Source organism: Lontra canadensis, unplaced genomic scaffold, assembly GCF_010015895.1.
Source record: "Lontra canadensis isolate GAN:19392208 unplaced genomic scaffold, GSC_riverotter_1.0 scaffold14, whole genome shotgun sequence".
NCBI classification, from domain to species: domain Eukaryota; kingdom Metazoa; phylum Chordata; class Mammalia; order Carnivora; family Mustelidae; genus Lontra; species Lontra canadensis.
The window spans coordinates 4,063,977-4,080,427 of record NW_022631008.1 but is presented as its reverse complement, the minus strand read 5'-3'; positions in this window follow the sequence as shown (position 1 = coordinate 4,080,427).

Sequence of the window (16,451 nt, the reverse complement as noted above, 5' to 3'; positions counted from 1 at the left end):
TTTGTTTTACCTTCTCCAAATAATATTCTAGTCTATTGTTTACATGAGGGAAGAGATGGGAGTGAATATTTTTTGAATGGACATTCAGCCAACCCTCCAGTTTTTGTCTCCTACCCCCCATGTCATTTTCTAAGAGTATCTAGTGTCCCCAATTCTCGAGGTTTTTGGGTGTCCTACACTGTAAATTGGATTGAATTATGGATTTCTCATCTGGCTTAGACCTTTCCTGGGCCAATTACCTATCATGATCTGCTTTCTAACTTACAGGTTTTCCTCGGACTTGATCTGTCATCTGCTTTTCTTCCTTTTCCCCGTCCTCCTTCTTCCTTTCTCCTCCTCCTCTGACTCTTCCTCCTCCTTCTTCTAGATTTAATGACAAAAGAATCATTAAAGAAAAGGTTTCTAGGAGAGGGGGTTGCTATTTGTTTACACTAGACTTAAGAACATATGGTTTCATACTGCTTTGGAGTTCTGGATTTACAGGGTTAAATGATGATAATTAATATGGTAGTTGGTGATTTTCTTTCTTTACTTTTTTTTTTTTTTACTGAAAAGTAGGTAAAAAAACTGTTTCCAATAAAGGGTAAATAACAAATAAAACTATAACTCTATATAAACAAAAGAATGGTTGCTGTTAAATCAAGAACTGCAGAACATATCCTTTCAACAAATTAAATGGTCAAGAACATTCTTTAAAAAGTTGCATAAGTTTCCCTTAATCTATTTTCTTTAATATTTCACTTCAACTGAACACTAGCTGCGATGCAGAAATTCTGTTGGAGTTGTTTCTTTTATTTTGATGATACTGACTAGAAAAAGTAAAAGGAGGGGGAGGAGTAAATATTCTTATAGGGAACTTAAATCCTATAAATAGGCAAACCCCAAAATTTACTCTTCTGTGCAATCTTTTTCAACATGGACAGTAAAACAAATGGAAAAAAGATTCTGTCTTAGACATCTAGCATAAAGAACCGTATTCATTTTTCAGTTTTCAAATTTTAAAGTGGAATTTTAAAAGACGAAAGTGTCCCAAGAGTTCCAGGAACAAAACCTGCAGAATTTCAAATGAGGGGTGAGGTGGGGGTAGAAGGAGAGTAAACTCTGTAGTTAAAAAGCAGTTCTGGATAAAAGAATAAGAAAATTCTCTAGGGATCAAATCAGCTGTGAGCCAAATTTTAATCTCTATTTTTTTCTGAGTTGAGAAGTTCCCTGTTGCACATGTGCCTTGATTGTTAGAACTGAAACCCTTTCTTTGCCTGCCAACTCGCTGCCTGCCTGATTTTAATGATCAAGCTGTAGAGAAGCTACAGTTATGATGGTTTTAAAAGAAAAGATGGAAAACCAGTAAAGAGATTTGCTAAGCAAAGAGGGAGTCAGGAAGGGAAAGTTATTTTAACCTAACAGTCTATAGAAAATAAACCATATACCTTGGGTTTTGGCTAGTTTACAGCTGGTGAAAGGGTCTGCAATATTGTTGAGACGATGGAAGGTGATGTGTTGGGAAGGCTCTGAAGTGAGAGAGGTACTAAAGGACCCTGGGGTCCTTCTCATGATCTGCTTTTCTTTGCTTCCTGCCAGGGGCGGAGGTGTGGCTTTTACATCTAGTTTACTGAGATGCCTGTACCACCCAGGTAAACCAGGTGACCGCACTGCCTCTTAGGTACCTCGGGCTGTCCAGACATGGCCCAAGAATGGGAAGAGCCTGGAAATTCAGAATTTGGTACCTCAAATGAGAAGTAGGGCTCAGAATCTCTTGAACTGGTGCCTTGTACTATCAACTGACTGTGACTTCCCCTGTGTTTTTGCCTTGCTTCCCTATAGAGATTACCAGGAGCTTGAGGCACAAGTCACAGGCATCATTCATTCATTCAGCAACTATTTATTGCATGTCTATGACATTGTAGTCATTTTGCAAGCATGGAGGGATTTAAAGGTGACCAGCAAGCTTGAGGAATTTGGACTCTCTTTTTTAGTGTTTTATCATTTATAAATGAATTTTCATATACATAAGTGTTATCTGATTTAATCTTGAATAATAATTCTGATAGACAGTTGATCTTTATTATTTGTAGATTCCATATTTATTTGCTTACATGCCAAAATTTATTAGTAAACCCCAAATCAATAGTCATAGTTCTTTTGTGGACACTCATGGACATATGGGTGCTGAGAGCAGTGAAAAATCTGAGTTGCCCATCAAGTTCATCCCCAGTTGAGTCAAACAGGGCGATTCCTTTTCTTCTTATTTAGTTCTCATGTGGTCAATGGGTGTCCTTTCTGAGATCTATTTCATGACTCTTTTTTTTGTGTGTGTCTTTTGATGGTTATTTCTTTTTTAAAAATGGCTCCCAAATGTTGTGTGGAAGTACTGCCTAGTGTTCCTAAGTGCAAGAAGGCTATGATGTGCCTTACAGAGAAAATACGTAGTTAGATAAGTTTCATTCAAGCATGAGTTGCAATACTGTTCACAAATCGACAATATATATTAAATAAGGTGTTTTAAAGTGGCAACACACATAAACCAAAATATGTACTGATGAGTTGATGAAAATGACCAGGGACTTTCTGAGACGTAACCCTGTATTTCCCCTAGGAACAGTAAGTTGGTATTTGCTAAATTTAGTGTTCAGGGTGACTTTATAGAACCCAATTACCATGAATAACAAGAATTAACTTTACATGTTACACTTATTCTCATCTTACAGATGGGATAATTGAGGCTCAAAGAAGAAATAACTTATTTAAGAATGTCACTTTTAGAGTGGAGCTGAGGTTCTAACCATATCAGATTCAAATATAATTTCTTTAATTCATCAAATGCATTGCCCAAGGTGAACCTCCCAATATTGGTGGAATGAAAGATGCGAATACCTCTTGGGCTTGTTACTCTGGCAACTGTTATCTTTTGATTTTGGTTCAGTGCTGCTAGGAATATAAAGTGTATTTGCAAAAACTGTATTTTTAGAGTTGTATTGTGTGTATGGAGAGGTTAAGAGGGGGCAACCCAGTTGTCCTGTTGAGCTATTTTGATACTGCTATGTTGCCCTCCACAGAATCTCATCAGTTCCCTGTCTACAGCCCCTCAGCTCCTCTGCAGCAGCCGTTTAAAGCAGCTGGTATAGCTACAACTCATGGAGAGTCAAGAGCTTGGGATTGGCTGTGGAGTTTCAGAGGATGATGGTCATGGGGGCATGTGGAGGCAGGCAGGGACACTGGGGAGCCAGCAGTCTGGTCACTCCCCCTGATTCTGGGCAGCATAGATTCATGGTTAGGAACACAATGTCTGGTATCTGATTTTTTGAGACTGGAATTCTAACTCATTTTACTAATTGTGTGACTACTTTACCAAATCTCTTATTTTTAATCGCTTGCTCTCAGAATTTCAGAATCTTGTGGGATTAATCTGAATCCATATATGGATGGATATGCATAAGACTTTAGCACAGTGCCTGGAGCATGGGAAGCATTCAATAAATGTTAGTTATTATTTCCTCCAGCTAAAACTGAAGAGTTTGAAAACATACCTTTATAGCTGCAAGAATTGTAGAAGAAGATAGTGAAGATTTCACTGACAAGCCTTAGAAATGAGATGGTCTTGATACTATATATAGAAAACGCTACAGACTCCACCAAAAACACTAGAACTGATAAATGAATTTAGTAAGGTTGTAGGATACAAAATCAATGTATGGAAATCCATTGTATTTCTATACACCAATAATGAAGTAGTAGAAAGTGAAATTAAGAAAACAATCCCATTTATAATTACACCAAAAAGAATAAAATACCTAAGCATAAACTTAACCAAGGAGGTGAAAGACCCATACTCTGAAAGAGAGAAATTGAAGACTGCACAAACAAATGGAAAGACATTCTGTGCTCATGGAGTGGATGAAGAAATACTATTAAAATGTCCACAGTACCAAAAGGAATCTACAAATTTAGTGCAATCTCTATCAAAATGACAATAGAATTCTTCACAGAACTAGAACAAAATAATTGTAAACTTTGTATGGAATCACAAAAACCCCCAAAGAACAAAAACAGTCTTGAAAAAGAAAATCAAAACTGCAAGTATCGCAATTTCAGATTTCAGGTTATACTACAAAGTGGTAGTAATCAAAACAGTATGGTATTGGCACAAAAATAGACACAGAGATCAATGGAACAAGATAGAAAGCCCAGAAACAAATCCATGATTATACGGTCAATTAATTTTTCACAGACGAGGCAAGAATATACAATGGGAAAAAGACCATCTCTTCAACAAATGGCATTGGGAAAATGAAACAACTATATGTTAAAGAATGAAATGGGACCACTTTCTTACACCATACACAAAAATAAACTCAAAATGGAATAAGGACCTAAATATGAGACTTAAAGCTATAAAAATCCTAGAAGAGAGCACAGGAGGTAATTTCTCTGACATTGGTCATAACAACATTTTTCTACATACGTCTCCTGAGGCAAGGGAAACAAATGCCAAAATAAAGTATTAGGACCACCTCAAAATTAAAAGCTTCTGCACAGTGAAGAAAGCAATCAACAAAACTAAAAGACAACCTACTGAATGGGAGAAGATGTTTGGAAATGACATACCCAATAAAAGGTTGGTAGCCAAAATATAAAAGGAATTTATATAACTCAACACCCCCCAAAAAATAACCCAATTTAAAAAATGAGTAGAAGATGTGAACAGACATTTCTCCAGAGAAAACATACAGATGGCTAACAGATACACGAAAAGATGCTCAACATCACTCATCATCAGAAAAATGTAAATCAAAACTGCAATGAGATAGCACCTCACACCTGTCAGAATGACTTAAACCAACCATACAAGAAATAACAGGTGTTGGTGAGGATGTGGAGAAAAAGGAACCCTCATGCACTGTTGCTGGGAATGCAAACTGGTGGAGCAACTGTGGAACACAGTATGAAGGTTCCTTAAAAAATTAAAAATAGAGGTGCCTGGGTGGCTCTGTTGGTTAAGTGGCTGCCTTTGGCTCAGGTCATGATCTCAGGGTCATGGGATTGAGCCCCACGTGGGATGCCCTGCTCAGCAGGGAGTCTGCTTCTCCTTCTTCCTCTGCTGCCCTCTCTGCTTGAGCTCTCTTCTCTCTGTCAAATAAATAAATAAATAAATTCTTTTTAAAAAATTAATCACACTACTAGGTATTTATGCAAAGAACAGAAAACTCTAACTGGAAATGTTATATGCACCCCTGTGTTTATTGCAGCATTATTTACAATAGCCAAATTATGGAAGCAGCCCAAGTATCCATTGATAGATGAAAGGATAAAGGATATGTGGATGGATTATTATTCAGCTATAAAAAAGGATGAAATCTTGCCATTTTTGACAGCATGGATGGAACTAGGGAGTATAATGCTAAGTGAAATAAATCAGTCAGAGAAAGACAAATACCATATGATTTCACTGATACGCAGAATTTAAGGAACAAAACAAATGAATAAGGGGAAAAAAAGAGACAAACCAAGAAACAGACTCTTAATTCTAGAGAACAAACTGTTGGTTATCACAGGGGAAGTCAGTGGGGGGATGGGTGAAACAGGTGATGGGGATCAAAGAGTACACTTACCACCATGAACACTGAGTAATATATAGAATTGTTGATTCACTACAGTGTGCATCTGAAGCTAATGTAGCACTGTATATTAACTATAGTGGGATTAAAATTTTAAAATTAGTAAAAAATAAAATGAAATGAGACAGCCTTTTGTCATTCTGGAATGGTTTAAGGTATTTTTGGACTTGATATTGGGCAGGAAGATGGAGGAGCTTTAAAGGCCTTTGTGATTCCTGTCAGTTTACTAAGTCAATGACTTCTGCTTCTGTCTTAATACACCCATCCCTCTTCTATTCACTGGTTACTTTTCATGGAAGAAAAGCGCTAGAACTTGAAGGAAGTGGATAGTTTCTTATTTTAACTCATTTTTCCACAGAATCTGTTCAGCTCAGACACTTGTTATCTGCTTATGGACTTTCATAACAGAATCTATTTTATGAATAAAGTATATTCCAAAAGGTCATGTATAAGTTAGTTATCTGGAACTTTTACTAATTTCTTGATATAATGCTATAAATGGCATTTACAGTTTTAGGCAAGCACAATCAAATACATTTAATGCCAGCCATTAGTAAACTCAAAGTGCTTATTATACTACTATGTGTTCTAGGTTGTAGGGATTGGAGGTCTATGGTACAGAAGAATAGGAAGGAGACAGAAGGTTTCTTTATCCTGTGGGTATAGATTGGCTGCAGTGAGATTTCCAAATCATTATGCTTTCTGGGAAGTCATTTTCCAATCGCCAATTGCACAGCCTGGCTTTTCCCCCAGCTCTCTTATCTTGAGGGCTCTTGGGCTGCAGCAATTACATGTATTTCCTTTCTGTGAAATTATAAGTTTACCATTGAATATCCTAAAGGACAGCTAATGCCAAATAGATACTAACAGGAAAACAATCTGATTGAATTTCTTACACTAACATACCTGTGATTGCTAGTTAACTTTCTAGTGGTATCCTGTTTTTAAAGAAGGGCCAAGCAAATATTTATCAGCAGAATTCTAGGGAGTTTGAGAAAGTGAAAATGTACACTTAAGCAGAGCTGGGAGAGAATAAGGATATTTGGGGTAGGAAATACCAATCTATCTTTCAGAGCCAAAACTGAAGCATTGCTTCTAAAGTGGGGCATCCATTTATCAGCCTGGCCACGGGATGCGGTGTATCTTCCTAGAGTGTCAATCATCCTTATAGTGGCTGATTTAAAATATATAAACAAGGCAGAGGATCTTAGGGGAAAAGAGGAAAAAAATGAAACAAGATAAAACCAGAGAGGGAGACAAACCATAAGAGACTCTCAATCTCAGGAAACAAACAGAAGTTTGTTGGAAGGGAGAGGTGTGGGAGGGAGGGGATGGCACGGTGGTGGGATACTGGGGAGGGTATGTGCCACAGTGAGTGTTGTGAAAAGTGTAAGACTGACGATTCACAGACCTGTATCCCTGAAACAAATAATACATTATATGTTATAATGTGTGTGTGTGTGTGTGTGTGCGTGTGCGTGCACACAAATATAGAAATGTTAGTTACAGGATGTTAACTCATTTGAATAAAACATTAGACTTCAGTCACATTGCCTGCTCACAACGGGTCACTTCAGGCTATGCTAGCAGACATTTGGGGACCAGTTTGCAGACTCTGTTCACCTGGATCCTCAGAGGAAACATTTGAGAAACCACATAGAACTTTTCCTGTGTTTCAGTTTCTTTGCTGTATGATCTCATAGTTTCCCTGAAGGTTCCACATTTCCCCAAAAGCTAGGGTGGGGGAGAGGGCAGGCGGTGGGTCACTCGGATTCTAGTGTGTTCGAGTTTGCAAGTACTTTAAAATCTTCTAAGTTTCAGCCTCTTGAAATGAAAATTTCTGAAACAAAATGAGCAAGATCATCTTGACCTTCTAGCAGTTCCTACATTTCAGCCAAGGTATCTCAGAGATTTTCTTTTTCATTTTATTTTATTTTATTTTATTTATTTTTAGCTATAATTATCATTTTTTTCATTTTAATTTTTTATTTTGTTCAACTAGCCAACATATGGTACATTAGTTTTTTTTGTGTGTGTGTGTTTTGCACTGTATTTATTTATTTTTAAAAATTTTTTATTTTTTCAGCATAACAGTATTCATTATTTTTGCACCACACCCAGTGCTCCATGCAATCCGTGCCCTCTTGAATACCCACCACCTGGATCCCCCAACCTCCCACCCCCCACACCTTCAAAACCCTCAGATTGTTTTTCAGAGTCCTTAGTCTCTCATGGTTCACCTCCCCTTCCAGTTTCCCTCAACTCCCTTCTCCTCTCCATCTGCCCTTGTCCTCCATGCTATTTGTTATATTTTATTTCTTTTCATTGTTCCAAAATTGAGGGGAATGTCATTAAAAGAAGTAAAAGATGGGGGAGTACATCATGTTATTGTTGATGATACACTGGAAAGTTTTTTGGTAGGTTAAAAGTGTGTGTGTGTGTGAGAGAGAAAGATTTTGTCTTTTCCCTCATTTCTTTAATCCAAAACATTAGGTAAAATCAGTAATGAACATCAGAAATTTCCAAGGACAGAACTTTCCTGGGCAGTAGAGGGGATTGTGAGATAAAGGTATTTGACCCCTGACTAAAGTTGATGGAATACAGGGCGGGTTTGTAAATGCCTTAAATATACTAGGATCTTAAATCTAGGTAGGAAGAGAAGTGGGATTTGGTTCTTTTCTTCCTTTCTTCTAAAAACAAAAAGGATTAAATCTCTTAATCTAGGCTTAGCGTAGAACCCAAACCACACGGCGTAATCAAGAACAGGAAATTCGCCCATGTGGCTATCTCTATGGGTCTTCTATTTTCAGTATTAAAAACAGACCTGCTCTCAATGAGCCCAGAGTGGACCTTTATTAGGGCGGATATTTCCAGTTTGGCTAAAGCCTACCCTGTGGTCCTGAGAAACTCAAAGAAGTGCGTGCACAGGTCACAGTTAATAAGGGATAGGAAAAGGGAGAATTAATTACCTGCTTTTGTATATTAGAGAACACAGTCGTTTCTTTTACTTCCTTCACTCAGCTATTTGTCTCTCATTGCTTTTTCTGTATCAGGAGGTTTGACAGGGTCAGGCCCAAGTAAGGAATGTACGAAATTCACAGCTCCTATAGGGAAACCCAGATTTTAAAAATTGAGGGGAAAACCCTGAGGTTTTGTGCATTGAGGCACTGATCTTAGAGTCCCCCTAGGGCAGATTTTGTTGTTGTTGAAACAAAACTTTGTCCATTATCCAATTTCTCACTGTAGCACTTAGTTGACAACTTAGGCCTAAACTAAAACTTTGGCATGTCTTGTGAAGATTTGAATGCTTATTTTAGACAGTTACATTTTGAAGGTCTTCTCTGTTCTGGAAGGGTAATATATGACTGGGGAGAGAGGGAGAAAGAAACAATAGTTTTGGCTGTTGTATGTATAAAGCACTTGTACATGAGAAATCATAAAAGAGCCCCAAAGATTATTTTTTCCACTGTGAATATGACTCCCAAGCCCCCAAATTTGTTTTTTTCATAATGTTCTTTGAGAGGGGACTTGGGCTAGTGAATTCCTCAGGTAATTTTGCCATCTTGCCTTGTACATCCTTGTGTGGTCAGAAAATTGCATGTGCAGGCCTATAAGTAAAGATGGCTGCCTTTTAGAGATGATGTGGTTGGTAATCACAATTGGCTCATTCTCAGTTTGCACACTCTGAGTCCTAACAAACAGCATCAGCGATACTTCTGGCTATACTCGGTCACCTTGAACTTGCATACTGATGAAACTGGGGGTAGAAGGCACTGCCTAACTCAAAGCAGTGGTATTGTTGTAAAACCCTTGGTGTTCTCATCTCAAAAGATCTCAAGTGAATATGGTGGGTTGCTATTGTTATCATATTGAAATACAGATGTTCCTAGGAAAGGTTCATATTGAACACTTATAAAAAAGATGAAATGAAGAACTCCCCAAAGTAACTCAAGGTATTTGGTGTCCTTGGAATGTGGCCATTTTTCTTTCCTGAGCCTTGCTACCAAAATTAGAGACTACAGCAAGTTATAAGAAGAGATTCCAGTGGGACACTGATGATATCACCATTCACCCTCTTCTGATGGAGTTGCTTGGTACCAAGAGTTTCTCTGTGAATCACAAGGTGCCACTCAGAATCCCTCTGTTAAGGGAGAGGAGAGGAACCAACCAAAAAGAAACTCCGCTTTAGAAAAAGGAGGACACTTGGAAAGTATGTGGAGGAAGGGGAACCCTCTTACACTGTTGGTGGGAATGCAAGTTGGTGCAGCCAATTTGGAGAACAGTGTGGAGATTCCTTAAGAAATTAAAAATAGAGCTTCTCTATGACCCTGCCATTGCACTACTGGGTATTTACCCCAAAGATACAGATGTGGTGAAAAGAAGGGCCATCTGTACCCCAGTGTTCATAGCAGCAATGGCCACGGTCGCCAAACTGTGGAAAGAACCAAGATGCCCTTCAACGGACGAACGGATAAGGAAGATGTGGTCCATATACACTATGGAGTATTATGCCTTCATCAGAAAGGATGAATACCCAACTTTTGTATCAACATGGATGGTGCTGGAAGAGATTATGCTGAGTGAAATAAGTCAAGCAGAGAGAGTCAATTATCATATGGTTTCACTTATTTGTGGAGCATAAGAAATAACATGGAGGACATGGGGAGATGGAGAGGAGAAGGGAGTTGAGAGAAATTGGAGGGGGAGAGGAACCATGAGAGGCTATGGACTCCGAAAAACAATCTGAGGGTTTTGAAGAGGTAGGGGGGTGGGAGGTTGGGGGAGCCTGGTGGTGGGTATTGTGGAGGGCACGTATTGCATGGAGCACTGGGTGTGGTGCATAAACAATGAATTCTGTTACACTGAAAAGGAATTAAATAAAAAAAATGAAATCTTAAAAATAAAAAAAAAAAAAGAAAAAGGAAGACACTACAATTTCTCAGCAACCACATAAGATGCCTGGTACTTGCCTAGTTAGGGTTCCACTCCATCTCATAGCGCAAAGAAGAATAATTAAACCACAATCGTGTTTCTTAAAAAGAACCATGGAGTTTGAGCCTCTTCTGGTGAGTGAAAGACTCCCTGGGACTTGCATCTCTAGCTCTTTACTTGTGTCTCTTTGTAGCACTGTCTTGCAACAGAAGGATGTTGAAAATGTCTCAGAGGAGAATCTGAATATAGGTCACACATTCCTAATGGGTCTGGTTCTAGTTCTTGTAAATTTATGTTATATTAATGTAATTTTGTATTTTCCACCCAGGGCTAGACAAGCTGAAGTCCAAAAATACATCCAAAGGAATAGTTCTCCAGGGTCGCAAATGAGTTTTCATTGTGTCTTATAGACAGCCAGGCTTGAAGCTGTAGAAGAAGAAATTTAGGATATTTTCCCAGGTCCCAGCCTCACCTCTCTGCATATTCACCTAAGGGCTGTGTGTCTTAACTACATCTCAGAAGATTACCTTCCCCCAGTGCTAGGCTAGGCTGCTTCCATCTGCCTTCGTGGGCTGTGGTTCTTGGACACTGCTGACCCATTGACCCATCTCTACAGAGATAACGTTGACCATGGCCAGAAGCACACTGCCTACAGTTTTTTGCTTTCAATGTAGTTCCTTTGCCTGATGCTGTTTGCAAAATGCATTTAGAATTGACCTTCAGATGTGAGCTGACAATAAAGGAGGATTTACATGGTGTGTGTGTTCAAGTTGGGTCTCTTTCTTCACTGCTCTATCCTGCCTTAAGTGTGAGTCACGGTCTCCAATTCCATACAAAGCACCCTTTCCCTGAGATTTGAATCGGACTCTCGGGTTCATTTTCTCTGTTAAATTTATGTTCTGCTTGTCTCCTTGCTTCTACTTAAAGTCTGGAGACATATGGCTGTTCAAGAAATGCCTTTCCAGGAGAGATGCCGTCTTTAAGCTATGTGGTGCCAAAGGAGAATAGTTTTTCCCAGTTACTTTGCCTGCCTGATGGTCAAAACCTGAGATTCTTTCGGAAAATTTCAAGGTTTATGGTGGTGAGAAGAGGATACGTATAGCTTTATTCTTCTGTGAACACAAAACGTTAGAAACTCTGTGCCAAGCTGCTGAGTTCTGAACCTATCAGGGGAGATGAGAACAGAGATGAGAGGAAGAGGAGGGAATGAGAAACTGTCTTGTCCCAAATGTCTCAGAGCCCCTCTGAGAGATACATTCCTTTGTTCTTCTGCTTATCTTCCCTACCCCTCTCCCATCTGCTTTCTGCCCCAAGGCCTACCTGCAAGGACTGCACTGGTGGGCTCTGGAGACTTCGAGCTCTCCCTGTGCTTAGCCAATGCAGATTAGAGGGAAGGGAGAGAATGAGGCCAAGGTTTTTGTTTCCTGGTCCTGTCTCACTTAGGTTGTCTTGGATTGGACATTCCCCTTGACATGAGGTACTTTCTTCTCTCTAGAAAGCCAATGTTCTGTGATTCTACTTCTAGTGTCTGGTACCCTCTTCCTCCCTTTGACCCTTTGGGCTTAGGGGTGAAGGTAGCTCTGCTACTGTTAACCCCAGATTCCTGCACTCTCCCCACACTCTTCCCTTTCATCCACTTATGGCTGTGTGTGATCAGTCCCTTTGGAAATGGTCTCTCCTTGCATTATCTATTTTTTTTTTAAGATTTATTTATTTTAGAGAGAGAAGCAAGGGCACGCATGGAGGGGGAGGGGCAAGAGAGAGAGAGGAGAGAGAGAATCCCACGCAGACTCCGCACTGAGCTCCCAGCCTGACATGGGGCTCGATCCCGCAATGCTTGAGATCATGGCCTGAGCTGAAACCAAGCTGATGCTTAACCGACTGAGCCACCTAAGAGGCTCCCTCCATGAATGGTCTTAATTTAAATATATATCCGATCTGTTAGGACTCTGGCTGATAGAACCCTCTTTGAACTTAGCAGTTAAATGATTTATTTGCCTAATAAAATGCATTGAATGAGACAAATTCATCCTGGTAAGGTTCAGTCTATATCCTGAAGGATGGATCAGGTTTTAGGGCATCTGGGATTTTTTTTTTTAAAGATTTTATTTATTTATTTGACAGAGAGATAGAGAGCACAAATACACAGAGCAGCTGGCGGAGGGAGATGGAGAAGCAGGTTGCCCGCCAAGCAGGGAGCCCAATGCAGGGTTCGATCCCAGGACGCTGGGATCATGACCTGAGCCGAAGACAGCCGCTTAATTGACTGAGCCACCCAGGTGCCCTGAGCATCTGGGATTTTTAATTTAGAGATTTGAAGGGAGGGCAAGGAAGGGGGAATTTTTGAAGCATGGTTGAGATAGGAGGGTTGGGAAAGGACAAAAGCCAAAGGTGGGCTCCATCACAAAGTGTTACCCCTTCCTGTGGCATGAGGAGGGTAGTTGGCAAGTGCCCACTGTTTCTCTACCTAAAAGCTTTTCTCAGTACATACTGCCCCCAACCCCTGACCCTCCCCATCACAGTGTACGTGCCATGCCCCTTCAGCAAACAGATTCAGCAGCTTGTCCCAGTGCACACAGTTAGGAACTAGCAGTCAGGATTTTGACCTAAAGAGTCTGACTTCACAGCCCAGGATTTTACCCACTAAATGTATGCCTTTTAGTGTGCACGGTTCTTAGTGTGTCCAGGCCACAGGATAAATGGAGAAACCATTCCTTTGGTAGGAATCTTGGGATTTCAAGCATTTCAACCTGGCAGGGCCAGAGAGTTCAGAAACATACGAAAACTATGGAGACTTACAAGAAAGTGGAACAAAATCCATTTGGAGTTTGTGACCACCATTCAAATGTTCCTCGGAGACATTTTTATCATCTCGAATTTGTGAGACTTCTTGTAAAGGGACGTAGGGAAAGAGCCAGAAACCACAGGGAATGTCAGTCTAGAGAAGACCTGTGAGTCAGTAATAATGACTTTTATGCTCACCATCAGCCAGGATTTCCAACTCACTATCAACCGAATTTGTCACTGAATCAGCCACCTACAGCCCCCAGACTCTTTATCCCACTAATAATCCTCTAAGCCACTTAAGCACTGGATTTAAATATTTCTCAGCTGTTTTTCAGACAGGTTGTGCCAAAGTGCTGTTTTGAGGTGGAGGTAGTGGGTGTTAATATTCGAGTGAAGCAGGTTGCCTGCATAAACCTGAGGGTGTTTTTGGTTTGGGGCTTAGCTGTAAAGGATCAGGCAGGGAGAGTGGCACCCTGTGGGACACGTGGGAAATCTTGCTCTGGAAACAAAGGGCTCCTCTCAAAGGTCTAGGTGCTCAGTGCACAAATCTGATTGGGGTGGGTGGAGCACAGGTCTCTCGCACCTCCCACACACCTGCCAAAATATTAATGCCAAAAAGAAGAACTAGAGGTACAAGAGCAGCTGGGTTAGACTTACACAGGCAGTGGTTCAAAAGGTGACACACACAGTGCGTTTAGTCTAACAATTGTGAATTTGAGGTTTAATTTTAACTGAAACTTGATGATACATTAACTTGAAAATTTATTAGCTGTAGCAGAAAGCAGCTCTTCCAGTCCACTGAAATCTCTGACATGCTTTAAAGACAACAGCTGGTTTATTAATTTAGTCAATGATGTGAAGTTTAATCATGCCTCAGCCCTCCAAAGGATCTTAAAACTAGATGCACAAAAATAATGCACAATGACTGTTGGTGTTTCCTTTGTGGAGTTCTTTGTTGAATGGAAGTCAGAGCTAATGTGCATTTTGGTTTCCAAAAAACAAAGCACAGGAACAAAAACCCCCAAACCTCACTGTATTCTGATTTTTCATTCCCAGGAGTTAGGCATAAAAAGTACTTAATAGAACACCAACCAAATAAGGAGGCCTGTTAACTTAGTATGTTCTTTTCAATGTGTGAATTTAAAAGTAAAAATGTATCCTTTAACAAACCCTCTGAGAGTAGGTTAAAATTTAGCGAGAACCAAAAGTGGCTGGAGAAGATACAGAGAAGCCACATCTGTTACCTTTTAATTTTTTCTTTTCTTTTCTTTCCTTACTTATTTTTGAACCATTAAGTCTATGTATCAGTCTACTGCCTTTTTTCATATAATAAAGTGTTATTAATTTAGACTTTTCTAGATCAGACATTGTGGCATTTTGGACAGAATGGTTCAGACACCTTCTCTGTGGTATTTGTGAAGAAAAGGACTTGTTTAAAGAATAGAGTGCAGATATGATTTCCAGGGGAGTTTTAAAATTAATTAGGATCAAACCCTTTTCAGACTTTCTATGTTAACTGTATGCTACTATGGACAATTGAATCTTAGGTTGCAATGGGCAATAATATGTAGAACTCTGGCATGTTAATTAAGCACATGCTTTTCTTCTTTAAAACAATCTCATTTGACTTCTTGGCCACCATTTGTTAACACCCGTATATTTAAGGACAAGTTTCATACATTTTAAACTTGAACTTTATGATTAGAATGTTTTGCTTAAACTCTTAACAACAAATGGAGGAGGAATGGCCCATTAACAAACCTAGATATAAAAGTCAACCCAAAAAACAACTCTGAAGTCCCCATTAAGATCCCCACAGTGCAGATGTGCTGGTCCTGCAGTCATGCCCCACGGCCAAAGGACAGGGACTCTGCACAGTGGTGTAAGCACTCTAGTCCAGAGGAAAACAAAAGGTGTAGGGTTCCCAACCATCCAGGTGAGAGAGTCCAGAGTATCTGAGATGGCTTCATGGAGAGTAGGACGTTGGACTGGGTCTTGAAGAATTGACTGGGGATGGGATGGGGAGAAGGAATGCAGTGTGTTCCTTTTATTTATTTTTTTTTTGAAAGAGAGAAAGTGCATGCATGTGCGTGGAGAGAAGGGCAGAGAGAGGGAGAGAGAGAATCTCAAGCAGGCTCTGTGCCCAGTGCAGAGTCGACATAGGGCTGGATCTCACGACCCTGAGATTGTTACCTGAGTGGAAATGAAGAGTCAGATGCATAGCCGACTGAGCCACCCAAGGTGCCCGTGCAGTGTGTTCCTTGCAAATGCTTGTGCAACTCTGGGTCTGAGGAGAGGTAAAAAGTTGACCAAGAGACTGAAGAGATCAATCTTCCCAGATTCCACCATGACAGGATTACAAAACGGGGCAGCAGCTTTGCTATGAGGTAGGTGATGCATGTGTGTGATTTCTTAAACTTAGGCTGGGAAAAAAATGCTTTTTGTGACATCCTGTCCTCCTCACTGGCCAGGTTTCACATAGCTCTAAATCTGCAGGGGTGATCGGTCAGGGTTCCTCACCCAACACGGGAGTGTGGTGATTTACTTCCATGGACCAGACATCCACTTTGGGGCTTTATTTCTGATGAGCAAGCATTTCAGGGCCATGTATATAAGGCTTCCACACGGAGTGCTAACTGCTCCCGAGAAAGACCCTCCAGCATCACAGTATTACTCCATAGGAAGCCTGAAAGATTTACAAATAAGCAGACCAAGAAGTTCACCTCCAGCCGTGAAGACTAATTCTTTTTAGCAGCGGTGGGTTAAAGCAAGTCTATGAATAACTTGATAAAACATCCAGTAAAAACATAATTTATTGCAGCATTTTTCATGGGGTACAAAGATGCATGGAAACAGGTTGAGACATTGTCTTTAGGTAAAATCACTTGGTTTTTGGCTTTAAGTTCTTGGGGTTTTCTTCCAGCCGGCTCTCAGGAATGTTTTCTTTAGCTTATGCCTGGCATTCCATGACTTGCCATTTACATTACACTGTATTGGAAAGTTTCTTATGTGACAGCAGACCATGATGGGGCCAAATAGCTTTTGGCTTTTTGATCCAAGCCTTACTGTCCAGTCAGCTGCCTATCATTCCCTGTTGCCCTGGGAACCTGACTCAGTTTA